Source organism: Prionailurus bengalensis, chromosome C1, assembly GCF_016509475.1.
Source record: "Prionailurus bengalensis isolate Pbe53 chromosome C1, Fcat_Pben_1.1_paternal_pri, whole genome shotgun sequence".
NCBI lineage: Eukaryota > Metazoa > Chordata > Mammalia > Carnivora > Felidae > Prionailurus > Prionailurus bengalensis.
This window is the reverse complement of record NC_057345.1, coordinates 157,218,135-157,244,229: the sequence shown is the minus strand read 5'-3', so window position 1 is coordinate 157,244,229 and position 26,095 is coordinate 157,218,135. Positions and strand designations below refer to the sequence as shown.

Genomic DNA, 26,095 nt, shown 5'->3' with positions numbered 1-26,095 from the left:
ATATGTCTTTTCTTGTTTTATTTTGTAAGTTATATTGATTTAATTTTTAAATCTTGTGCCATTGGAATAAGCCCAACTTTATCATTTGTGTTATCCTTTTTATGTATTATGGAATTTGGTTTTCTAATATTTTGGGTAAGAGTTTTTGTATTTATGTTAGAAGAGAGAATAGTCTGTAATTATCTTTTCTTGTAAGGTCTCTGTCAGATTCTGATGAGATTTGATTACAAAACCATCTTATAGTCTATACTCAAAAGTAATTTATATTGAAAATTGTTTAGCATAGACCTAATGTCATAAAATCTCTTTTCTATAACATTATAGTACCTTAACTTGTGAAAATCAGTAGTCTACAGAATCTTCCCAGATAGGCATCATTCCAGAAAGGTAGGCTCTTTCACAATTTCATGGCCCTTGAATCCCTCACTGAATAATAAATGACATCACTATTTGTCCCTCTCAACCCCCTTACTGATATTTATATATCTTCCAAGCGCTTATCACCAATTAACCCATTATATGTATATTTGTTTAGATGTTTATTAAATGTTTATTTTCCTCCACTAGACTATAAAATGCATGAGGTAGGGTCTTTTGTTTACCGTTATAAGGGTACATGTTATGCCTTAATAAGTGTCTAGCACAAACTAGATAAATTTGTGGAATAAATACATTATACTATATACTCTGGATGGTCTATACATATGTATATTGTATCAAGTTTATACAGTAGATGCTGAATTAATTTGCTTAATTGCTTTTTTGCTAGTTGTGGAAAACAATTTTGACAAAATACAAATCCTACACAAAATAGCATTTTGAGTTAAAAGCCACTTTATTCATCTCCTTATTATCTTTATCTTTGAATGGCCTTCTGCCCCCATCCTTTACAAGAAACACAACCCTGCCAAGTCAGATGTCATCATGTCAAAACTCTGGCTGACAGGACAAAACAAAGACTCACCAGCCAACGTTTTATAATATAGTGTTTATGAACTTGCAGGAATAATAACTCAAAGAAATAAAGCAGTCTTCTTTTTGAGAGGCTTTTAAAAAATTAATGTTTATGTATTTTTGAGAGAGACAGAGACGAACAGAGAGCAATTGGGGGAGGAGTGGAGACAGAGAGAGAGAGAGAGAGAGAGAGAGAGAGAGAGAGAGAGAGAGAGAGAATCTGAGGCAGGCCCCAGGCTCTGAGCTGTCAGCACAGAGCCTGTTGCAGGGCTTGAACCCATGAACTGTGAGATCATAACCTGAGCCGAAGTCGGATGCTTAACTGACTGAGCCACCCAGGAGCCCCATTCTTTTGAGAAACTTAATGTGACATTTTTGTTTTTTACTGTTTGCTCTGCTAGGTAATATTATAACTCAACATGGTTGCTGAGGACTATTTAGGAGTTATCAAAAACAATGTCTGAGAGAGGCCCTACATTAAGTAGTAAGCCAAGAGAATACCAGGGCTTCTGTACTTTTCATTTTCTTCCCAGGAGAACAAAGAATAGTTGTAGATTAGCTCAGATAAAGATAGATAATATTAACGAGGGCTTGAGTGGGTCAGTGGGCTTTATACTCCTTTCCTTGCTAAGCATGCCTCAATTTTCTCTTAATTCTGCCTTTTCACTGCAGAAGGCATTCCCTATCCCTACTGGTCATTAGATTGACTAAAGGGAATTATAGATGAGTTTATAACCATCCAGAGGCCTAATGTCACAGCTCAGTGTTAGTTTTTAATATGAAGGACCATGATAGCAGTTAATAATTATATTAAAAGGGTACACATAGCCTACTAAGACCAAGCTAATAGTTTGTTTTTTTTTTAATTTTTAGGGGTGCCTGAGTGGCTCAGTCATTAAAGCCTTTGACTCTTGGTTTTGGCTCAAGTCATGATCTCACAGTTTGTAAGATCGAGCCCTGTGTTGGGCTCTGCACTGACAGCACGGAACCTGCTTGGGATTCTTTCTCTCCCTCTCTCTCTCTGCCCTTCCCCTGCTCATGCATGTGTGCTCTTTCTCAAAAAAAAAAAAAATTTTTTTTAAACCATCCTACTTAAGATATTTCTAAATAACATGCATATTGTTTTTAATGTTTATTTCTGAGAGAGAAGGAGAGACAGAGCTCAAGAGGGGAAGGGCCAGAGAGAGGGAGACACAGAATCCAAAGCAGGCTTCAGGCTCTGAGGTGTCAGCACAGAGCCCGACACGTGGCTTGAACCCACAAACCGTAAGACCATGACCTGAGCCGAAGTTGGACGCTCAACCAACTGAGCCACCCAGGCTCCCCTAACATGCGTAATTTTAATACACGCTGCATATATCCATATATGATTATCAAATTCATTGTTCCCTTTTTTGATATCTTAGCATCTTCTTTATTTTCTTAAAAAAAAAACCAAACCCACAGTTCCTTGAACACATTAACAAAACTAGAGTGTAAGTAACATTTCCTTTTGAGGAATTCAAGTTTTCCTGAAATACAAATTTTCTTTGACTTATGATGGGGTTACATCCCAAAAAACCCACTAAGTAGGAAATATCCTAAATCAGGGCGCCTGGGTGGCTCACTCAGTTAAGCAACAACTTTTTATTTTGGCCCAGGTCATGATCTCCAGGGTTTGTGAGTTTGAGCCCCATGTTGGGCTCTGTGCAGACAGCGTGGAGTCTGCTTGGAATTCTCTCTCTTCCTCTCTCTCTGCCCCTCCCCTCCTCACAGGTGTGGATGCACTCTCTGTCTCTCTCTCTTAAATAAATAAACATTTAAAAAAAATAAAATATTCTAAATCGAAATGCATATCATTAGCCAGGGAAAAGATCACAATTCAAAATTCAAAGTACAGTTTCCACTGAATGAGTACCATTTTTGCACTATCATAATGTCAAAAAACTGTGTCAAACTATATTAAGCTGGGACCGTCTGTATTTCAGTCTGACTATAAGAGATGGGGTTGCATTTATAGGAATGTGAGGCTTTCTGAAGATGACACACTGAGGTGTGACTGAGAGCAACGTATTTTCTTGCCTTGAAGCAAAACCTATGACTGACTTTAGAAGCAGCATATGATTTCTGCAGGCAATGTCATTGAGCTTTTTCTTTTTTTTTTTTTTTTTAAGAAAGGTTATTGTGAGAAAGGCCCTTGGAGATGGAAAGAAATAACCTCAGTGAAAGGAGGGAGAAAAATCCAGTCAACATCTTCATTGAATTGTCAACTTTCCCTTTAGGTAATATGAAATTATTTTTTATCACCTGCCGCTATTCTCTTTTATACTGTAATCTCAATTATTGGGCAATGTCTTAGATAATTAAAAATAATGTATATTTGCTCTTTGGAGTTCTTTTTGAAGCACATTTGAATAGACAGATCTTTGATCTTGTTATGAACAAATACTTTATCCCACATCAAAAACATACACAAACCCAAAGTTCAAGAGACTGATTTCTTTTCTTAAATACCTTCCCCTTTCTTAATACTTGACTGTTTCTTAAATATTTTTCTCTTCATATTCCAGAATGGAAAGAAAATCTTAGATTCATACAAAGGAAGAAAATAGAGTAGTTAGCAGGTACCTCCTAAATAACTGTGGCAATATGTTGTCTGGAAATACTAAGTATATAACTACTTACCTACCTACCTACCATCTATCTATCTATCTATGCTTATAAGACCCTCCCTATGAAAAACTGCAATACTTTGAAATAGTATCTTATTTATGTCAACACATAAAGAATTGAACAAAATGGACCACAATGCCAATACAAATTTGAAAAATGTTCTTGTGATCAGTTATGCTATGAATAATACATGAATGAAAAGCAGAGTGTTGACTTTACGTTATATCATTGTAATTTCCATTTATTTCACTCAGCACCTCATGTCTATTGGATCATCTATTTCCTGCAATGATCCCCTGAGTCAATATTTCCATTCATATCCATGTCAGAGATTTGGAAGTGGGGCTTAGGAAAAATTAGGTAACTTAAGGTCACTCAACCAATAAGAAAAGCTGAGCTTCCAATTTAAGATTATCTGACTTCAGCCCCTACTGCTCCCAGGCAGTGTTGCCCTACTCTATTTTATATCGGATGAGTTCTGATTCTGCTGAACAGATAAGTACTGGACACTATTAGAACTCAAAAAATATTTTTCCAGAAATATACATTTTATCCAGAAAGAGGCTGGATTATATTTTTTTCCTTATTTGGAATGTCATAGAACTTTCAAATGACCAAATAAAATCTTTGACAGGAAACAATAATTTTAACTTTTTACAAGTGAAAAAATAGTCCATTCTACATAATAGAAAGAAGACTGATGACTTAATTGAGGCCCAAGACTTGCATTTCTGTTGTCTTTATTTTCAGGTTATCTCCTTTAAGAAATAGCTGAAGCAGTGGAATAGTGCATATGATTATCACCCTGATCCTTTAGGATTTCCAAATCATTATTTTAAATAAAAAGATATCCTTTAAAAAAAAATCACACAGGACTCTTGGTTTTGGTTATTAGTATTGAATTCCTCATATAAATCATTTAAGCAGACTGTGTTTCAGAAAGCCTCTTTTAGTTGGACTTTTCTTAGAAATTAAAGATTAGAGATGGAATACTTAAGTTTCTTGGACCTGAATAAGGCAGAGCCTTGAAAGGATGGCCCAACCCAAAGCTCAGCTTGCCTTAGCTCTTGCAGGTCCTCTGGGTTAAGCCTTACAAAAGACGTGAACTGTGGTTCTAAAATGTCACATCTCATCTTCCTGCTTCCTGTCTTCCCAGTAAATTTTTAATGAATGACCATAAGTCTCTTGTTTTGTTTTTACTTTCTAAGGAGCTCAAATCACATTGAGTTTATTCTCATATTTCCTCATGTATTTGGTCTCACACTTGCCATTTTCACATCATTTACTGGGTTACACTTAGAGAACTTCCAAAACTCTAAATTCCATTTGTACAGAATCTTAAAAGCACTGAACTCCACCAGTGTTGGGATTTTTGTTGGTAGACTTCTGAAACATGCTGCTATCACTTGATCATATCTGTATGTGCGATGGTAGAGAGAATGATTATGGGTGCAGATTTTAGACCCAAACTTCCTGGATGCTGGTCCTTAAACTATATGATCAGGAGATAATTTTCTTTCTACTACCTAAAGTTTGTGGTAAGAATTATATGAATAATCCATGTAAATTACTTAGAATAGTGCTAGCATTATTAAATACTAAATAATTATACTAATATATTATTAATATTATTAGGGGGAGCTGACTGTGTAGGCTCATGTACAGAACCTTACACTTCTTTCTAATAGACTTTAAAAGGCATTGAATACTACTATGTTCCTGATGCTGGTAGAGGTTACAGAGGACAAAAATAAAGCAAAATATTCTGTTGTTACAGATCTTAAAATTTAATGAAGGTAAGATGTTACTGAGAGAACAACAGCTTTCTAATTTTGCCACAAAAAATATGTATAATAGATATCAGAAAAATAAAAAGTAAATAAACTGGAGCAAGTCATTAAGAATGATTTTGCAAAAAAGATAGGACTTAAGTTGTGCCTTGAGGGAAAGGCTTATGATGTTTTCCAGCAGCTTAAGTGGAAATTAAACATCATTCATAAATAAATTTGCATTCATTTTATTATTAACATGCTCAAAAAACTCTGAGGAAAGTGCCAGAGAAAAAAATTATATGGCAATTATCTTGTTGTTATATTTGAAATTTTGTTCCCTGCATAAGGTACTTCCTTTGATACCTTCTCATGAAATATTAGAGACAATATGTAGGCAGAATGGATTTCATTAGTTATTTGTTTATTTTTCTTTTTTTAAAGGTTTATTTATATTTGAGAGAAAGAGAGCATGTGAGCAGGAGAGGGACAAAGAGAGAGAGAGGGAGAGAGAAAATCCCAAGCAGACAAAAATCCCAAGCAGGCTCTGCACTGTCAGCAGTGAGCCCGATGCAGGGTTCAAACTCACAAACCATGAGATCATGATCTGAGCCAAAGTCAGACACTTAACTGACTGAGCCACCCAGGTGCCCTTGTTTATTTTTCTTATCATATCATTATGTGCTAAAGCTTATTGTGAGAAAAGCTTCTATTGAAGGAATCCTTTGAATGGTAAACATGATCCAGTCAACTGCACTTAAATTATTATTATTCCTGTCTCCTCATTGAAGTTAATGACATAAAATTATACCAATCTTTGGATATCAGATGGTTTTCAACTCCTCTCTTCCCTTCAGTGCCCAAACCCAATTCATCAGGTATATTAGTTTGAAGATGGATACAGTTGCCAATTTTTAGGGAGAAAATAATATGATTATGGAAAAGAGGAGTGGATGGAAATCAGATTTCCTTATTTTAATAGAGAAGTTTAGGTAGTCCAGAGACAGGATAAAGGTTTTGAAATGGCTTATTACATTTGCCATTTTCCCTCAACATTTGAGTCAGCAGAAAGCATGGGGAATGGCCTAAGCCACTAGCTCTGAAACTTTCTGGCACAGTCTACTCGTATTTGAGCTGGCTTCTACCAGCTCACAAGAGCTGATTATTAACTTTTTGGGAACACTGTGAAACAGTTGTTAAAGATGGCCATTATTAAACATTAAATTATATAATTTAAAATCAAATGCTTAAAAGTAAAGGTAATAAATGCTCAAAACCTAACAATTTCTAATTATTACATTTTACTATATGCTTGAGGCTATTTATACTTATTTTTAGGGTTGAAACACATTACAGTGGCATGCATTGTGCATCCACAGACAAGTGGAGCCACACTGGTAGCCTGACATCTGCTATGGGGCAGTGGAGAGGTATAATATTTACACTATGCAAACTGACAACCTATAAGCCAGAGCAATTTGCCCCTAGACACCTAGTTGCTAAATATCTTATATTACAACCTAGTAGCACACATATATTTACACATGCAGATATCCATTTGAATAAAAATTTCACACTGCTGCACTCTATTTTCTACTATTTTATTCTCTCTACTAAATCTAATACATTTTTTAAAAAATTGGTCATGATTAAATAAAGCAACTTCTATAATCACCTTTAAGGAGCACAATCCAAAGTATGAAAAATCAACCACTCAAATAAAAATGTATCTCATATAACATATACTCCAAGAAATGACATTTCACAACTTTAATAATTGACTACACATAATGCTTTTAAAATTGTTCCCTATCAAATAAGTATACTTTATATGCTTGGTGTGTGGTTGACTTTATGGCTGTATCTATAATGCACTTCACATCTCTTCAATTAATTAGTAGCTGTGTAGTTTGATGCTTTGACTCCAGCTCTAGATAAGCTTCTGATTAGTCAAAAACAGTGGTTCTCAAGTTTTAGTGTGTACAGACTCTTCTGGAGGGCTCAATAAAATACAGATTGCTGGGTACTCCCTCAGAGCTTCAAATTCGTTGGTCTAGAATGAGGCCCTAGAAATTACATTTCTACAAATTCTCTGGTGATAGTGACCCTGCTAGTTCGGGGACCACACTTTGAGAAGCAGTGGACTAAGTTACTCAAGGTAACCCCAGTGCTCAGTGATTCATTCAAGATGGGCAGCTGACACCAGGGTCATTCCCCTGGTGATAAAGATTTGCCCAAGAAATAGGTGAATAATCGATTTCAGACCAAAGACATGTAAGGGCAGGTTTGATGATGGCTCCTGGGATAGCAACTTCAATTATGGGCCAAATTTTGAAAGTCACTCTGTCTGCCTTTGATCTGCTTATAAATGTGGAACAAATTTATAAAGCATTTTATAAAGAGACTGATGATGAAACCAACACACAGAGGAGGCAGAGCTACAGAACAGAGAAATGAACTTGCTTCCTGAACCACCTGTGAATTTATTCAGTTAATAGACACCCCTCCAGAGCTCTCAATATTTAAGCTGATTTGAATTGAATTTTCTTTTCTTTATAGTGAAAACCATCTTAACTAATATACTTATATCCTTGATGAAGCAAAAAATCCCTAGAAATATACCTGAAGTCATTATGCCTTTTATAATAATCTCTATGAACTGAGATATTGCTGTGGGGACCCTTCATAAGTGGATGTAAAACTGACATTTTGTCTTGTCACCATCAAAAGTGTGCACATCAGGAATTCCATCAGGTATCTGCATTTTGCATTCCAAGAAAAAAAAAGTCAGCTGAGTAAGTGAAGTTTCTCAAATAAATGAAAACACAAGTATTACATATTCTAACAAAACAACTTAACCCTGAATTTTGCAATGCTGATTTCTTAAGATATGCCCTGTCCTTTGCAGATATGATATTCATTTGAGGGGGAAAATGCTACTTTCCAACCATAAACAGACTGGACATAAAATTGGTAACCTTAGACATTTTGTGAGTTTTTTTTTCCATTGGACTTATATTTGATGACTCAGTCCTTCTGAAGTCTGATTCTCTTCCAGTGGTTTACTACAGAAATGTCTTCTTTCTTTCACAAAAATGTTTCTGTCTCTTAGCCTTCCTTTCATTTATTTACATTTTCTAGACTAGGGGTTAGCAAACTATAGCCCATAGCTCAAATACAGAGCCTTCTCCCAGTCTGTACCTTGCCTTTTCACTTTTCCTGTGGTGCATTTTGATGAACCATTTTAATATGGTCCTATTTATCTTTTTTTATTCTTTAATTATTGGTACTTTTTGATTCCTATTTAAGAAATCCTTGCCTACTCTATGAAGATTTTTTTAATGTTTTCTTCTGCAAGTTTTATTGTTTTATTTACCAGATATTCCTGAATTTATACCAGATGTAATCTGAAATTATCTATGGTTGTTTTATATGCATGGTATGAATTCGAGGTGAGATTCATTTCACAATTTATTGAAAAGACCAAATTTTCTCTATTATACTGTCTGGTCTCTGTCATAAATCAGGTGATCATAGATGTTTGGCTGGACCACAGTTTTAAGGGAATGTGACATGTGGTATTCTATGATTCTACAGATATTAAGAGTATACCATTTAGAGTGATCCATTAAGAATAAAGGACTGAATTCTGCTTTAAGAAGAAGGAGCAGTGGCATTTTTATTCTGCTTTCTTAAGGCCCACCAAAATGAACAAATACATGTATTTTATACAAATAAAAAAAAATAAGGAACTTGCCTCATCTTCCAAATGATATTATGTATGTTTTTTCTAAATTTAGTGAAACTTGCATATAAGGGAAATTGCATAAAATTGCATAATCTGGGAAAACACTGAAAGCTAACCTTGGGGCGCCTGGGTGGCGCAGTCGGTTAAGCGTCCGACTTCAGCCAGGTCACGATCTCGCGGTCCGTGAGTTCGAGCCCCGCGTCGGGCTCTGGGCTGATGGCTCGGAGCCTGGAGCCTGTTTCCGATTCTGTGTCTCCCTCTCTCTCTGCCCCTCCCCCGTTCATGCTCTGTCTCTCTCTGTCCCAAAAATAAATAAACGTTGGAAAAAAAAAACATTTAAAAAAAAAAAAGCTAACCTTGATTCAGTTAGAATTTTCCCTAAAGGTTAATGTTATCATTCTGAGAGGTCTAATATATGAGCATATGTTTTAGATGTTCTCAATCTAGGGGATTAATAGGGTATAGAAAAACTATGGAATGTACCATGCATGGAAACCCATGGGGGGATGTTTCAATTTGCAAATGTTGAACTTAGATACATTAAATTCTTGCATGGTGTTAATAAATTGAAATAAGGGATTGGTATTTTGAAACATGTTCTCCAAAGGGAGATTTCTCTGACTTGTTGTTCTTTGTTTGGTTTTAGAGAGGTACAAACTGCAGTCCTCTGTATGTGCTTCTGGATCCTCGGGGGTGGGTGCTAAAAACTAACATTTAAATACTCTGATTTTCTTATATGAAAACCTGGTATTACAGTACTAACTGCCATCTCACTTTATTTTTTTAAATTTTCTTTAATGTTTATTTTTGAGAGAGGGACAGAGTACGAACAGGGGAGGGGCAGAGAGAGAGGGAGACACAGAATCTGAAGTAGAACCTAGTCTCTGAGCTGTTAGCAACAAGAACCTGACATGGGGCTCAAACTCAAGAATCCGAGCCGATCATGACCAGAGCCGAAGTGGGACTCTCAACCAACTGAGCCACCCTAGCGTCCTGCAACTGCCATCTAAAGAGATGTTCTGAGTAGCAAATGAGATAACAGGACTTTTGTTTATTACTATAAAATTCTATTCAAAGGGGTTATTATTTCTAACATTGCTTTCCTCTCTTTGCATATTCAGTTTTCCAGGAGAACAAGGTTGACACTTGGCAGATGGTATTTACATGATGCCTAAGTCTGAACCACATCTCTCTGCTGTATGAATTGTGTTTGAGAAATTGGTTTGGTTTCTGAACTTTTAAGGTGTTTTTCCTTCCATATAGGTCCCTAACTTCCTTTTTGTTTCTTTTGTTTCTTTTTTTTTTTTCTTTGTGCAATGATGATGTTGATTTTAGGTCTTCCACAGCGTAGCAGGTAATGGAAAGACCTTGGGGAGGGCTGGGATGGATGTAGCTATATGTGACAGTTAATTTGATGTGTCAACTTGACTGGGTCATGGGGTGCCCAGATATTTGGCTAAACATTATTTCTGGGTGTGTCTGTGAGAATATTTCCAGGTGAAATTAGCATTTGAATCTGGACTGAGTAAAGCAGATTGCTCTCCCTGATACCGGTGGGCATCATTCAATCCACTGAGAACCTGAGTAGAACAACATGGTGGAGGAAGAGAGAATTCCCTTCCTCAGCTTGACTGCTTGAGCTGTGCTGTTAAGTCTTCTGCCTTCTGACTGGGACTTATGGTCTCTTCTCTCCTGCTTTTCAGGTCTTCAGAAATGGACTGAACTACCCCACTGCCTTTCCTGGATCTTTTGCTTGAAGATAGATCACGGGACTTTTCAGCCTCCATAATCATCACATGAGCCAATTTCTTAATATACATATCTTTACTATGTTAAAAATAACAAATGTAACATACATATAGAGAATACCTGCCACTCTCCAGGCCAGATTCAGGCTTCACCTCACTTTCTGAGGATCTAAATATTTTAGTTTTGTTGATTTTGATGGGTTTCAAGATAGGGGAGCAAAATAAGAATCCCATCATTCCATCATACGTGTGTACTATTGGCTCTGTTCTCTGGAGAAAACTGATTAATACACTATCCATTTCTGGGCTCTATTGCCATATGCTATGGCTTCTTTAGAAAGTCAGGACTGGTATCTCAAGCCAAGTTAATATTCCACTAGCAGATTCTTGGCTTCGTCTGTGATTTACACACATACACACCCACACATAATATTCCTGTTATTACTATATAACAGTGGTTCATCTGCAATTGTGTGTCAAGTACATACAAATATATCACATAGATAAAAAATCTTAGGTAATTTTGGATAAGTATCTGGTATGAATAAGTAAAACTCCGACCATGCAAGATTCTAGTCTAGACTATTTTTATTTTTAAGAATCTGTAATTTGTATGCCAAACAAGTAGAAGCTGAAGCTCATTTAAAGTCAAGGTAAATTACAGCTGTTACTTCAACTGATATATCAGTCCTATCATTCTGACAGAGAGGAAAATTCAATTAGTCTGACAGAACTTCACAAAGAAATTCTGATTACTACCTCTTTCCTTTTATATGTCTTCAAAATGATACGTTGTTAAAACTTCCATTGAGTTTAATGGTAGTAAAAGTTTACCCCCTCCCAAAAAGAATAATTCTTGGTCAGCCATTTTCCCACTTAAAAAGTCAAATGCTCCACTGGCACTTGTCCAGTGCTCAGGTTGAAGTGCCTTTGTAAGAACGTGCCTTTGTACATATCATTTCAGTTTTACGTTAAACACTTTTTCTAAATGACAGGAAAATGTAGTACTGTTCTATGACCCTAAACTAAAATACATTCTACTCAATCTCATTTCAGTTGTCTTCAAATATTACAGCTATTGCATCAACTTGGTGAAAATTAGCAGAATATATACTGTGCATTTCATGTATTCATCTAAGTGATTCTGAACAAAAGATTTAGGAAATACAAAGTCAGCAGGTGTGTGTCAAAGAAGAAACCCAAAAAGTGGGAAATATAACAGAAAATACATGTCATATACAAAGAAAATCTACCCTAAGGCATGAACTATGAAGTGAACCATGGAGGTGATGTTGAAATGTCCACTTTTAATCAAGAGGACTAAGAATTTTGGGGAGCTGGAAATACATGATTCAGTAAACAGAAATAAACAAAGTATAAGTCTTGCATGAGCTAATACTAAAAATAAGTTTCCAAGAATGAAGAAGAATACCAGAGGTGGGATAGTCTGCCTTCGTATACAGACAGTGGGAACTCAGAATGCAAGAATATAGGAAATGAAGAAGGGCACCAAAGGGGTCTACCTGTACACTACCCCCTGTCTCTCAGGTGTATCCTTTCGTGAAAGGATACCTAACAGACTTGATGAGGTTAGCCCCTTGGTTATTTAACCCCTTCTTTTGTGATTTCTACTTCCTCAGGTGAGCCACCAACTTCATATTGGCTCCCCATGTAGACATCTCTTCAGGAAGGAGCATGGTGATCAATTGACATTGGCATCTGATCTATTTTGCAATGTAAATCAACGGTCCTCAATGTGGCTGAATATCAGAATCACCTGGGAAGTTTTAACTATGCATGTCACTACCACTGCAGACTGATTAAATCAGAATTCTCTGGAATTGGGGTCAATTCTGTATATATTGACAATCTATATGTGAATCTCACAGTACTCAGGGTTAAGAACCAGGGCAATCATTAAGCAGGTAATTTGGCTTATACATCAGCCTCTTATCTCTTTGGTTGTTGTGTGTTGTCTTTTCATGATCAAATCCTGTGAATTGACAAAATTGGGATTTTGGATTTGTGAAGCTGAAGCCCAGTCTCGACACCTTGTGCTACTCAGGGTATTTCTGAATCAGCAGCATTGGCATTATCTGGGAGCTCTTCAAGAAATTTAGAATCTCAGGGAAAACCCAGAACCTACTGAATCTGAACTTAGTTGATTCTTTTTTCCCATTTAAGTTTGAAGAGCGCTGTGCTTTAATGTTTCTCAAAGTACAATTCTTATATCTGCATCTCTAAATAATACTAAAAGTGTACATTTCTGAGCCCCACCCAGACTGAACACAATGAGCCCCTGACTCCACAGGTAGGCAGCTTTCCACTGTGACTACTTTGTCACCTCTCTCTCTTTCATCATCAATTAATATTTCAAATACTCCTGAGAGACGCAGATAGCCATGATTACGCCTTGTTTACAAAATATGAACTATTTTAAAATTAATCATCTAGTCCAAAAATACTAGAAGAGTGGCAATTCTTTCTTTGATAAATCTATGCTGTTATTCAGTCACTTAGAAACCAGCATGGCAATAAAAGTAGTTACTAAAAAGGAATAGGAATAATATTTTTTAAAAATATTTTACATTTAAAAAATTTGTCATTGAGTTATGGTTATTCATGCAGCTGGCAGAGGCTCTATTTAGAAGAAAATAAACCATCCAGCATTCATGTGGAATTGGTCATTCTACCACAGCATTCTGAATAATGTATGAAGGATCCAGGGAAGATTAATTTGAATGAAAGAATATTCTGAATAACTTTCACTGTTTAACTCACATCAAAATCGAAAACAATATTACTGCTAAATCATTCATTCATTTTTGTTTTCATTCTGAAGGTTGCATGGCTGGGAGTCTCTCCCAGGAAGAGTGACTTATTTTAGAAATTACCCAGTGCACATTTGTTTTTCTTTCTTCTTTAATAGATAACAAGTCCCTAAATGGTTATGTTTTTGTAGAGCAAGGGACTAAAAGATCCTTCTATCATTTAAGGGAAAAGTTTAAGGTGGAAAATACCTGCTTATCAATAAGAGTCCATGATCCTGATCCATTAAGTACCTCAGAAAGGAAGAGCTACCACTTGGGAATGATTTGAAAACAAGCTTTGCAGATACGATTGCCTCCAAACACAACTGCTTGATAACAGAATAACTGTGTTTAGGATGCTATGCTATGACCGTTTTCCAGTAGAATTCCCACCTTAAATCATATCTTTAATGGTTACTTGTTTTAATAAGTTATAAGATGCAGATATGAGGACGAGTCATTGCCATTATTTGCTAGTAGTAGCAAAAGAACATTGATTCTTTCCCCTTCTACACCCTGGCAATCTCCTTTGTTTGAGTAGGAGGAAAGCATCTGACTGAATGTTTTGATCTGGAATTCAGGAAGCAAAGGCAATGCAGCTGATATTCTTCCTGAGTATTTCTGCTTCTGAATGTGTTATCTTGGCAGATTTTCAATGTATCTCCTCAGTAAAAGTTAACAAATGTGAGAAGGAGAAGTCATAAATAACAAAACATCCTACTTCTACTATCTGCAAGTAAAATAGTTCAGAGAACTGGATATCAGAATCACAGCTGTTTCAAATGATTATTCTGTAAATATTACAAGACATCTTACATTAATATAAAGAGGTACCTGCTGTTTAATAATCAGATATCTAAATCCAATAATCTGAGTTATTAAAACCCGAAGGGCATCTGTATATTTGTTCTTTCCAAATTCCACTAAAATGGTAAAATATAAATAAAAGTAAGAATAAATCCAGTATACTAATGATGAATGAGAAAGAATGCCTATCAAATCAAATATTGGAGAAATTCTGAAAACTAACATATATATGTTATGAGATTGGTGGAAAAGCCAAGCAAAATTTAAGAAATCACAATAGTTTAAAAAACAGAACTGCCAAAAAGTGAGTGTTTTAAGAAGACCCTTGTTACAAATACAAGATGAAGCAGTAGGAACTGGGGGCAATCAGTGGACCCATTAATAAAAGGGCTGTACAAATCTGTTTAATTCCCCTGCTCTCAGAATTGCTAGCTTCAGAGTTCAAACCAGCTAAAAGTGAAAGAACAGCCAGCTCTCTGTTTTAACAATAGAACAATCTGCCTCCAGAGAGTCATACTCTGGGTGCTAGAAACTAAGTCAAAAATGGAGTCATGCGCCAGGCAACTTTTAGATTTCTTCATGAATGGTGAAATTCAACTATGCAGAGCATTTCATACTAGAATCCATTTGACCAAATACTTTCCATCCAAAGCATGACAGCCAGGGATTCTCTAATCATAATACATGTATTATCCTAGGCCTCTAGAGATAAATAAGCCCAGTCTAGCAACTAGAAAAGGTCTTCCTACATTCCATCCTTTATAATACCAATGACCAAACATATCCAATTAGAATTCTCAAAAAGTAATCGTGATCATCATTTTTAAAGAATCAACAAGAAGACTGAATAAAATAATGGCTAAGGCTGGAAGGGAATAGAGAAAAAGAGCAAATGAAAAGATTAAGTTAGGGACAGGGAAAGGTGAAAGAAGAAATTGTCAGAACACAATGCAAAAGGAAAGGCAAAAATTTGAGAGAAAAGCTATGAGATATGGAGAACTGATTTAAGATGTCCAATAACCAGCAAAATGGCCATTCCAGAGAGAGACAACAGAGAAAATGGAGAAGAAATAATCAAAGAAAATATAAAGGCCAATATTAAAAAAAAAAGAAAACACATAGACCAACAAAATTAAGAACTGAAAAAAGAAAAAAAAATCATTAAAACCATATAGAAAATGTTCTTTCCATAAGCAAAAAAAAAATCTTATGTTACGCTTTTAAAAAAAGTTTACTTATTTATTTTTGAGAGACAGAGCGAGCAAGAGTGAGCACAAGCAGAGGACAGGCAGAGAGAGAGGGGGAGACACAGAATCTGAAACTGGCTTCAGGCTGTAAGCTGTCAGCACAGAGCCTCGCATGGGGCTCAAGCTCATAAACTGTGAGATCATGACCTCAGCTGAAGTAGGCCACTTAACGGACTGAGCCAACCAGGCGCCCCTATGATTTTAACCTAAAACATGAAATTTTAGAAAAAAACAGCAGTATCTCTAAGATATGAGGAATGAGGAATGCAAACTTCAAATCTTATGACCAGTATTTTGAATTCATTTTTATATTCATAATGATTTAAAACCTCAAAATATTATGATTCATGGGCATTTAATAGTTTTTCTTGCTGATATCTGTCAAAATAACAAAACAAAACAAAAATACAAGAGATAAAAGACAGGTAACCTAAGATATAAGGAAAACATTTATTTAATTCCAAATAATTATTTATATTGTACCTGTGAAATATACTGTTTTTATTACCTAAGGATTCATAATGCAAATACATAGTATAATATACTGCAACTAAAATTATGAACAATTGCTACAAAATGTGAAAGTAAATAGAGAGGAAAAATAAATACCTAAAAAATTTAGTAAATCTTTGCTCATTCACAGGAGAGGTTACTGATTAGATGTGTTCACTGATAACAAAATATATGTTTAAATATGTCTATTAAAAATTTAAGGGAAGCCCATGTCAGGCTCTGCAATGAGAGTGGAGCCTGCTTAAGATTCTCTCTCTCTTTCCCTCTGCCCCTCTCCTCCAATTGCATTCTCTCTCTCTCTCAAATTCTATTTTTTAATTTAAAAACTTAAGGGTAGTTTTTACTACTAGGGAAATAAACTAGAATAAGATGGCAGAAATAATACCAAAAGATATCTGTAATTTTAAATATTAATTCTCAGATTAGGCAAAGTGTGTGTATATCCAAACCCAAGAGCCTACAAAATAACATAAATTTGAAAACAAGGTAATATAAAATAACATATTAGGAAAACATTAATAGAAAACAAGCAGAGTTTATAATATTGATGTGAAAATTAGGATTGAAAAAAATTAAAGTGGTCTAAGATAAAATAAATAACAGAAACCTTTTGGATCAAACAATATAGCTTTAAAATATAGAAGGAAAAACTTGTTAGTGTAGAAGAAACTTGACAAAACAACAATCACAATGAATTTCACACTACTATCTCAGGTATCAGAAAATAAAAGCAAAACCTATTCAGGATGTAAAGGATTTAAATAAGAAAATGAACAATGTTGATAGATATATGTATGTACATATGCATGTAACATATAATGTGCATACAAATTATATACAATGTATAATGTACGTATAATATATATTATAGTATATATGTATATTTATATATTATATATGTAAATATATAAAATGTACGTGGCATATTCAAAGGGCAGAATAAAAAGGCAAAATAAGGCAATTGTTTTTCATGACTGCTTCTGAAAATTCACTCTTGAGGGCAAGTCTTTTTTTGTCCTTGGATAAAATCTCAGGCAAATCCCATCTCTCATTTGTTCTATTTTAGATAATACAAAGTCCTTCTGTATGCTCTAGATGGAAACATTTCAAGGAGAAATATGGGCATAGTTACTTCTAGTCTGTTGCCCCATTTGAAGCTACTCTCTCTCTACCCACACCAGTTCACTGGAATGCCAATACTCTGAAGCTGGAAAGGTTGTAGAGATTAATAAGGAGCAGAGAATAGCTCCTTAAATGAAAAGAGTTGTAAGCTGGATTCAGTTCTCTCTTAGCTTGGTATATGTTATATGCTGACTTGTACTTTTCAGTGTACTTTGTGGGTTCCATGAAGGATATTCATTGGTTGGAATCTCTTGCTGAAATTTTTGATGTAGTTTCCAGGGGGCTGATGATGATGACACCCCCAACCCCATCACCACCATTGCACATTTTGGTTCTCAACAGTCTGAGCCCATGAGAAAATCTCTTTTGGAATTTTACCAAAACTCCAGGTTGTACTCTTAGAAATAATACTAATAAGAGAATTCCACACAACTCTCTGTGCATATATCCACAGGAAACATGTATTTTTATGTCTTTGAGAAAGTGATTATTCTCAAAAATCACAGCCTTCTACTGGGCTTCTGTAAGAAACTTCCATTTCTTGTCCTTTGGTTCTTTCAGGCATCTGAATGATCTCTTTGAAACTTCCCTCAATCTATTTGAGGTTAAGGTTAGAGAAAAAGCACTTCCCTTCCCCTGTCATGTTGAATGTGGGGATATGCCATAGCATTTCAACAACTTTTTACAAAGACATTTTCTCTCCAATCTCCTTTCATCTTCTCTATCCTCTTACAATTGACCAGTTGGCCAAAAGTTGAAAACCTCCTATGCAAGGCATATGCAAATAGTCTCATAACTTACTTTAGAACATGGGAGAAATTGTCACCCATTGTTTTCTACTTTGTCACTTTGGCTTCACTAGAAACTACTACTAACACCCCATTAAACATCCTGTTTCACAGTGAACTGGATTAGGGACAATAGCTCTACTCTTCCAGACTATAATTTTCCAATGTCTATTAAGAATCAGACATCAGCAATAAAGATGTGAATTTCTCTAGCTCAGGTCATGGAAATCATTTCCCATTGAGAGTGAAGGCAGTCTGGGACTCAATGGTGGCATCAGTACTCTTGGAGAAGAAATGGCTAAGCATTTGGGGATTTCGCTGTGGCTGAGGAATGTGTGACACTAGGAAAATCTCCATTACCTCCATCATTTCAAGTGATAAAGAAGAAAGGCAAAAGCTAGTTGAACAGATGGACTAGACCTACTTCCAAGCCTTAAAATGTTACTTGGGCAGTGAGTTCATAAGTAATGTGTGGTTCTCTAGGTTCAAGGTCAGAAGATAAAATTGGCCTTACTCTGTGAGTATCTCCTTGCTTTTGAGAACATCATATATATGAATGGGGACATAAATTTTAAAACTAATCTAGACAGTGATTTCCACCCCCTACAATTGCAGAAGTTATCAGATCCAAAAATGGAAAATTTGTGCCTTCTGCTTCTGGCAGAATGTCCTACCCACACAGGCAGCTTAACTTAAGGACAATTCATACAGGACTCATTGGAATTAGTGTTCATAGACTTTTTGCTTAAGTAGGGAATATACTTGCAATTGCTGAAACACCTCACCTTTTAGGTCCAATTTATCCCACTCAAAATCAGAAGGCATGAATGAATGCTCACTTATCACTATAGGAGTTAGTGACTTCAGGGAAGGTTTCCAGAACCCCTTGATGTGGAAAGTGCTCCACCTAGTGGGAGTTCAGATATCCAGAACCTTCTGTCCCTCAAGAGAGACCCTCAATAAAAGATTAAATGAAAGTCTACTAAATATCCTGGGGATACATTCCCCAAGAGAAAAGAACATATACAATGTTTCTCCATAATGCCACCAGGACCATGCCATTGTTTCCCTCCATTTTTAATCTTAGGGAACACATCTCAGCTGCCTTTTATTTCTTTATTGCCTTTTATTTCTTTATAGTATGAATGATGAAGACTATATATCCAGAAACCAGTGTGCTGCTAACCTCAGGGACAGATTTCAAGAACAATACTTCCAAATATCAATGTAGTAGTTAGCCTACAGTACTGAAGCAGAGTATGTTCCTGAATTGGAGGCTGCAAGGTCAAAGCAAAATGGATGATTAGAAGCCCCACCTTATCTCTCATATTAGGGTGTTAGAGATTCTACCTGTATGCAAACAGAAAGATGCGAGTGGGTTACATTCATTAACCAAATATTTATTGAGTAAATGCAGTGTTCTAGGACCTGGGGATATAGCAATGTAGTTTGTATTCCAGTGAAAGGAGACAGACAATACACAAATATATTAAATAAATAACAAATAAATATATAGTAACATATAAACATATAGTGTTCTATGTGATGATTAAGAGCAATGAATACAATTAAATCAGCATAAAGGGATAGGTAGGTGTTAGCAAAGGTTAGACAGGTTGGCAAAGGAAGGACTCTTAAATAACACATTAGTAGAGACCTGGAAGTAATGAGAGCATGTCCTATATAACATGTCTGGGGAAGAGTGTAGCAGGGAGGGAGTGGTACAGTAAAACACCTAGGGCAAGACTATACTTGCAGGTTGAAGGAAGGGCAAGGGAGCCAGTGTGAGTAGAGCAGTTAGCAAAAGGAGAAACGGAGTAGGAGAAGTCAGAGGAGGTGTCAGGGCCCAGATGGTGTAAGTCATTACAGGCCTTGTTAGGCACTTTGAATTTTATTTTGAGTGAGATGAAGGTTTTGAGCAGAGAAGTGACATTATATAAGTCATTTTCAAAAGGATTCTTCTGACCACGTAGAGTACACAGGGTCAAATGTTGGACAGGGAGATTAGTTAAGTGTTACCGTAGGAGTCAAGATGAGACATAACAGTGGCTTGGATTAAGGGAGCCTGTGTGTGAGACTATGTGTGTGTGAGGAAGAGATGGAGAAAGACAGAGACCAAAATGGAAAGACAGAGCAATTCATACCTATCCAACAAAGATGACCTATTCTTTTCCAAATAATTATGAGACATTTATAAAAATAAATCATTTAGTAAGGTATCAACTCAAACTCAATCAATTCCAAAAAGTAAAATGCAAACAGGCAACATTCTTCAATCACAATGAAATTACACTAAATATTAACTGTGGCAGACTAGACAACAAATCTAACCCACCAGAAATATTTTAAAGTCTCGGTATAACTTTTAGTTTATTATCTAACAGTCTTTATTAAACTAGAATCCATGGGACACCTGGGTGGCTCAGTCAGTTTAGTGTCCAACTTCAGCTCAAGTCATGATCTCATGATCTCATGGTTCATGAGTTTGAGCCCTGGGTCGAGCTCTGTGCTGACAAATCAGAGCCTGAAGCCTGCTTCAGATTCTGTATCTCCCTCTCTCTCAGCCCCTCCCCCAACTCACACTCTGTCTCTCTTTCTCAAAAATAAACATTAAAAAAAAATTTTTTATAAAAAATAAACTAGAATCCATGTGGCCAGCCCCCTTTTTTGCCCAGGTACAGAATAAGAATGTAAAACTAGGAGGCTTACATTTCTAGGATATATGTTTTATAATTTTTCTCCCGAGTCCAGGGCTTATGATTTCTCCCCATACCCTGTCTTTCAGTATTTAAAAAATTATACATTTCTCTCTCTCTCTCTCTCTCTCTCTCTCTCTCTCTCTCTCTCTTGGAAACTGTATGTTTTTAAAGTGCCTATCTCTCAGTAAAGTCTTTCCTACATTCTTTCCTATTTTACATGTTACTAGAATTCAGAGTTTTCTTGTGCATACCAAGGCTAGAGCTTAACTAAAGGTCCTGCCACAGTGATTAGAGAAAGGGGGCTGCTCTCCCATGTGAATCTGCTAATGTTTTTTAAAGGACAAATTATCAATGGAGGCTGTTCCACAAGGATTTCCGACATAGAGTTTTTCTACCATGTGTTCTTTGGTGTGAATAAAACTGAGCTCTTTAGCTGACATCTTCTCCACATTCATTATATTTATATAGTTTATCACCCTGTGTTAATTCTCTGGTGTCTGTGTACATGCACACTCTGAAAGAAGGTTCTTCCACATTCATTTACATGGTGTCTCTCCAGTATAACATTTCTGATGCTAAGGATACAGTATAAATTGAAGGCGTTCCTATAGAGACTTTATGGTTTCCCTCCATGAGTATGAATTCACTTATGTTGCTTGAAGAATGAATGGCCACTGAGGCTCTCTCACATTGATTACAGACATAGGTTTTTTTCTCCCATGTGAGTTCTTTTTCCGGAAGAAGGAATTTTACTGGGGGAGACCATGTATTTCATGCTGCAGAAACAATTTAGTGAAGTTAACACTGGAAATCTATTACTCATAGAGCATCACTTGCAAAACATGTGAGGATTCATACTTCATAAAAGACTCTCGGTGTCACAAATGAAGGGATATCTTTAATGATCACTCATTTCTTAGCCAACATTAACAATCTCACATTGAGGATATATCAGTCCTAAAGTAAAAGGGTAAAAAGCACAGTTAGAGTTCACATCAGAATATTCATACTGGGAAGATAATAAATGGCTCTTCAGAGTCCGAGGGGGATGATGGTAGAGTCAGAGGATCCTGAACTCACCTCATTGACACACTATTGCAACTGACTCTGAAAACTGGCAGAATAGATCTTCCACAACCAGACATAGAGGAAAGGCCACATCAAAAGGGGGGGGGGGAAGGGCAAAGATGTGGTGGGGAACCAAACCAAGGGGTAACTAATCACAAATGGAAGGGCCATTGTAAGCACAGAGGAGAAAGATCAGACTCCACACAATGCTCCTCAGCCCTAGGAACCTGTACTGGGAAGACAAGTCCCTATAATGTCTGAAACTAAATCCCCACTCTTAAAGAGACAGCATGCTAAATAACTTGGCTGAAGACACAGCACAGAAGCAGCCATCTGAAAAGCACCTGGGAAATACTATAAGGAGATCTATTGATTAATCTTACTTTTTAGGCTGGAGGGGCAGGGATCTGCAAGAAACTTCTCTGGGAACAAAAATGCTGGTGGGTGCCATTTTTCTTGCCCTCCCTCATCCTAGATAGCCAGATGCTGTGGGAGCTAGTTCTGACATGCTGTATCTACCATGTTAGTATGTCCTTCCCCAGCATTCTCCTGTAAATCTGCCCCTTTCAAACCACCTGCCAGGACAGGCACCCTTCTGAAGTTGCTCTTTCCCAAGCACACCTGGCAGGCAGCCCCTGACAGGACCGGTGGCCCACCAAAGTAACTCCTGCCCTGAACAGGGAGGGAGATAACCTCACACACCAGTGTTCTGGGATTTCCTGCAGCCAGGCCTCTTAGCTGGCTGTGCAGTGAGCAAGTGCTGCCCTTTGGTATGCGTGTAGCTGTCACAGACACTAACTGCAGACAGAAAGGCTGGGTGTTGGCCTGAACCACAAGCAAGCCTATGGTGGCTACAGCCATGCCTCTCAACAGCATGGGAACAAACCCTTCCCAGTGTACCAAAGCAGGCAGTGGGTTGTTATAGCCAGCTGGTCTAAAGGCCAACCCCACCCACCAGTGTGCCCACAGCAATCATGGCTCAGCCACAACAGTAGGGCAATGCAGCCCACACAGGGAACACTTCTGGAGTGCCTGGTTCTGGTGATCAGTGGCATTACATTACTGGGCACAACAGAATCTCTTCTACATAAAGCCAGTACTTTCAAGACCAGGAGAAATAGCTGATCTATCTAATACATAGAAACAAACACAGAGAGCTAGACAAAATGAGGAAACAGAGAAATATGTCCCAAATAAAAGAATATAACAAAAAAATGAAACAGAGAAAAACAATATACCTGATACACAGTTCCAAGTAATGGTCTCTCAGATACTCATCGTACTTAAGAGTGAATTAAGGGTGCCTGTGTGGCTCAGTCAGTTAAGCGTCCAACTTCAACTCAGGTCATGATCTCATGGCTCGTGAGTTCGAGCCCTGTGTTGGGCTCTATGCTGACTGCTCAGAGCCTGGAGCCTACTTGAGATTCTGTGTCTCTCCCTCTCCTGCTCACACTCTGCCTCTTTTTCTCAAAATAAATAAATGTTAAATTAAAAAAAAAAGAATGAATTAATTCAGTGGCAACTTCAACAAAAAGACAGAAAATATAAAAAATAACCAGTTGGGGGCACCTGGGTGGCTCAGTCAGTTAAGCGTCCAACTTTGGCTCAGGTCATTATCTCATGGCTCTTGAGCTCGAGCCCCTCATCGGGATCTCTGCTGTCAGCACAGAGCCCGCTTGGGATCCTCTGTCTTCCTCTCTCTCTTCCCCTCCCACGCTCATGCAGCTGTCTCTTCCTCTCTCTCTCAAAAACAAATAAACATTAAAAAAAATAACCAGTTGGAGCTGGAGAATACAATATATGAAATGAAAAATACACTAGAGGGAATCAGCAGCAGATTAAAGGATGCAGAAAAATGGATCAGTGATCTGGAATACAGGGTAGTAGAAAGCACCCAAGTTGCACAGCAAAAAGAAAAAAAGAATAGCTTAAAAGACCTCTGCAATATCAAGCATAATAACGCTCACATTATAGGTATCCCAGAAAAAGATACAAAGAAGGAACCAAAACTTATTTAAAGAAATAATGGCTGAAAACTTCTCTAATCTGGGGAAGGAAAGAGACATCAAGGTCCAGAAACACAGACAGCCCCAAGCAAAATGAACCCAAGGAGGTCCACAGCAATAATAATTAAAATTGCAATAATTAATAATAAAGAGATAACCTTAAAAGCATCAAGAGAAAATAGTCATATACAAAGGAAACACCACAAAGCTATCAGCTGATTTTTTAGCAGAAACTTCACAGGCCAGAAGGGAGTGGCACTATTTATTCAAAGTATTAAAAGGGAAAAGGACCTTACAACCAAGAATACTCCACTCACAAGGTTATCATTCAGAATTGAAGGAGAGCTAAAGAGCTTCCCAAACAAAAGTGAAGTTCATCACCACTAAACCAGCTTTACCAGAAATGTTAATGATACTTCTTTAAGTGGGAAGAAAAAGCCATAACTAGAAGAAAATTATGAAAGGAAAAAAGCTTCACTGCTAAAAGCAAACTTATACTAAAGATAGATTAGTCACTCATAAAGGTAGTATGGAAGTTAAACACTAAAGTAGTAAAATCAATTGTATCCACAAAAATTAGTAAAGGGATACATAAACAGATGTAAAAATATGACTTCAAATACATAAAACATGGAATGGTACTAAAAACTTAGTGCTTTTAGAATGTGTTTGAACTTAAGTGACCATTAACTTATTATAGACTGCTATACACATAGGTTATTATATATGAAACCAATGGTAACCACAAACAAAAAAATAATAGATACACAAAAAATAAAGAGAAATCCAAGCACAACATTAATGGAGGCCATGAAACCACAGGTAAAAGAGCAAGAAGAAAGGGACACAGAAGAACAAAAATAACCTGAAAACAATTAACAAAATGGCAATAAGTACATACTTATCAATAATTACTTCAAATGCAAATGTATTACATGCTACAAAAAAAGATCTAGGGTGACTGAATGGATAAGAGAGAGAGAGAGAGACACTTATATATATGCTCCCTAAAAGAGACTCACTTCAGACCTAAAGATACATACAGACTGAAAGTGAAGGGATGGAAAAAGATGTTCCATGCAAATGAAAGAAAAAAAAAAAAGCCAGGATAGAAATACTTATATGAGACAAAATGGACTTTATTTTATTTTTTTAGATTATTTTTTTAATTTTTAAAATTTTATTTTAGAAAGAGAGAGCACATAAGTGGGGGAGAGCACAGAGAAGCAGAGAGAGTGACAGAAAGAGAGGGAGTGAGAGAAAGAGAGAGACAGAAAGAGAGAATCTTAAGCAGGCTCCATGCTCTGTGCAGAGTCTGACATGAGACTCAATCTCAGGAAGCTGGGATCATGACTTAAGTCAAAATCAAGAGTCACACACTCAACTGACTAAGCCACCAGGTGCCCCCCAAATAGATTTTAAGACAAATACTGGAGCAAGAGACAAAGAATGGCATTACATATGACACAGGGATCAATCCAACAAGAGGATATAACAATTGTACCAATCTACACAACCAACATAGAAGCACTAAATACATAAAGCAAATGTAAACAAATATAAGGGAGAAATTAACAGTAATACAAAAGTAGTTGGGCACTTTAACACCTCACTTACATCAATGACTAGGTTATCCACAAAAAAAATCCACAAGGTAACAATGGCTTTGGATGACACATTAGATCATATGGACTTAACAGATATATACAGAATATTCCATCTCCAAACAACAGAATATACATTCTTTTCAATTGCACATGGAACAATCTCCAGGATAGGTCACATGTTAGGCCACAAAACAAGTCTCAATAAATTTAAGGAGATTGAAATCATATCAAACATATTTTTAGATCACAACTGTACAAAACGAGAAATCAATTACAAGAAAAAATTTGGAAGAAACACAGACATGTGGAGGCTAAACAACCAAAAGTTAACAAAGAAATTAAAGAGGAAATCAAAACAAAATGGAGACAAATGAAAATGAAAACACAACAGCCTAAAATTTTGGGATGCAGTAAAAGCAGTTCTAAGATGAAAATTTTTAAAAATACAAGCCTACCTCAAGAAACAAGAAAAATCTCAAATACATACTTTAAATTTATACCTAAAACTAACTAGAAAAACAAGGGCAAACAAAACTCAGAGTTAGTAGAAGAAAAAA

The 26,095-nt window shown here is 36.5% G+C and overlaps 1 pseudogene; it reads right to left on the bottom strand.

Annotated features, from left to right (window-relative positions):
* The window catches only part of LOC122479490, a 48,955-nt pseudogene extending 26,169 nt beyond the window's left edge, over window positions 1–22,786 (bottom strand).
* Window positions 22,787–26,095: the final 3,309 nt, after the last annotated feature.